General features: G+C 34.4%; 1 pseudogene; it reads left to right on the top strand.

The window, feature by feature from the left end:
• Positions 1-353: 353 nt before the first annotated feature.
• LOC125614232 lies at positions 354-1,910 on the top strand (annotated as a pseudogene).
• Positions 1,911-2,586: the final 676 nt, after the last annotated feature.

Genomic DNA, 2,586 nt, shown 5'->3' with positions numbered 1-2,586 from the left:
GTGTTTTCATTCCCTACATTGAATAATAAATTAAATTTGTTCAATTATAGTAGGGTGTTCCTGGTGGGTCTTTGCCTGGAGGGCATTAACGTCAAGTATGTATAAAAAGAGTTGCTGCCAATCAAAAAGAAGGTAAATAAATCAATAAAAATATTTGAAATTTGTGAACGAGCATTTCATAAAAAAGCATAGCAAAATGGCCAAAAAGCAATAGAGAGGTACTTAATATTATTAGTAATAATAGAAATGCAGCCCTCTCTGTAGTGTGCTGAGCGCGTGAGCCTCCGCTCTTGCAAGGTCGCTGTGGAGGACTATGTTGTTACAGAACATTCTGCTCACCAGTTAGCGCGCACAGCTGGGAAGGGGCTGAGTGGAGTGGCCGGGCAGGCAAAGTTGGCCTGTGCTTTGGACTGCAAGTGTTCCAGACCAGGTACTCCAGGGGTTGTAAAAACTACACTAGGCAAAGAACTTGCATCAAGATCAGGACTGAAGAGCTGGGATTGTGGCTCAGTGGTAGAGCGAGCACGGGCGGGACCCGGGTTCAATTCTCAGCACCACATAAAAATAAAGGCATTGTGTTGTGTCCATCTACACCTAAAAAAATAAATAAATATTAAAAAAAAGATCAGGACTGAAATACATTAATATGGGTGATTTAGCTCAAGAAGGGCAGTTATATAATGGCTATGATGAAGAGTATGATTGCCCCATTTTAGATGAAGATAGAGTAGTTGATGAGTTAGAAAACCAAATGAGAGAAGGTAGAACTATTGTTGATTACCATGGTTGTGATTTCTTCCCTGAACATTGGTTTCACATAGTTTTTGTGTTGAGAACAGATAACAGTGTATTGTACAAAAGACTTGAAACAAGGGGTTGTGGTGAGAAGAAATTAAAAGATAACATTTAGTGTGAGATTTTTCAAGTTCTTTATGAAGAAGCCATAGCATTCTAAAAGAAGAAATTGTGCACCAACTGTCCAGCAACAAACCAGAAGATCTAGAAGATAATATAAATCAGTTCCTGAAATGGATTGAGCAGTGGGTCAAAGATCATAACACTTGACTGGCCACGTTACAATCACTCTTATTGATACCTTTCTGCCCACTTCATAGAAATTGACAACATATTATTAAAATTATTATTAAATAATATTAATAAAATCACATTGCAGGCCTAGCAGGTGTATAATGTAAAGGTTTGTGCCTGGGTCTCTTTTTCTCCACATGAAAGCTAAACAATGTCAAATATAATATAATATTAAAAGTAAAAATTGTCATTTAATGCTTCAGTTACTAAATAATAAATATGACCAAAGGGGTTGATATTCTTTATGCTTATTATAGAAGAAAATGCAAATGATTTATTAAAATAAAAAATAAAGCATCAAAAAAAGAAATGCAAATTTAAAACATAATGTGATATCACCACAGACCATCAACCTACACTTCAATAAATAAAAATGAACACTTGAAACATACAACATAGATGAATCTCACAGATACAGAATAAATTCTATATTGTTGCATGTTTTCATTTATAAGAAGTTACAAAACAGGTAAAAAAAATTATCTTTGGTGATAGAGGTAGAAAAGTTTTTACACAAATTTATTTATCTTTGGTGATAGAGGTTAGAAGAGTGTTAATATAAATGTGTAATTTGAAGTTTTTAAAGAACAGACTTAAGATAATGAGAAGAAAGAACATTTACACTTTGAGGCAATTATTTATAGTTAAAATAAGTTTCTTCTACTACTTCAGTGCTTTTGTTGACTAGGTAAGAAGTTATATACTCTATATTCTTTTTGTAATTGCTCTGAAAAGTTCGCATGCATACCTAATATATAAAGTTATCAACACAAGGAAATTAGAAGAATATAATTAATAAAAAGAGTCTGATAATACCAAGTATGAATAAGGAAATGAGACTACATAAATTAAAAGCAAGACTGTAAATTACAAGAAAATATTTTGCTAAATAATTGGGCAGTTCCTTTAGACTGGATTTCTCATAAGTTGATTCTGACCAAGGATTCATGTGTAAGTGATATGTAATAAGTGGTACACATAAAAATATAGTGACAGAGGAATGGAAAAGTAAAGCTTCGATGGGAAGAGGGCCAAAGCAAAGTGCTATTGAGGATGACTTTGCCATAATCCAATAGGGCGACTCTGGATACAACAGAAGCCACACTTCAAAGTTATCCTAATCATGGGCAAAAGAACTGGAGTGTTTATACCTACACATCCACAGAGGCTCTCTGGAGGACTTTAATGCCCAGATTTGGCTCTTCATGTTTGCAGACAAGGATTTATAATCTATGACAAAGAGCCACAGATTCTGGCCATTGGGAGAAAAAAAAAACCCACAAAGGGAGATGATGTACACAAAAATGGACAAAAATTCCAAGAGGATAGAACATTAATCACATCTGCTTCAGTAGGTATTAGTTGTAATATAATATAATATAATATATATATATTTGGTGCTGGGGATTGAACCTAGGGCCTCATACATGATAGGCAAGCACTCTACCCTGGAGCCACATCCCCAGCCCAGTTTAATATTCTTAATACCATGAAAAA

This window comes from Marmota marmota, unplaced genomic scaffold (genome assembly GCF_001458135.2).
Source record: "Marmota marmota marmota unplaced genomic scaffold, marMar, whole genome shotgun sequence".
NCBI classification, from domain to species: domain Eukaryota; kingdom Metazoa; phylum Chordata; class Mammalia; order Rodentia; family Sciuridae; genus Marmota; species Marmota marmota.
This window is presented reverse-complemented; position numbering and strand designations above follow the sequence as displayed.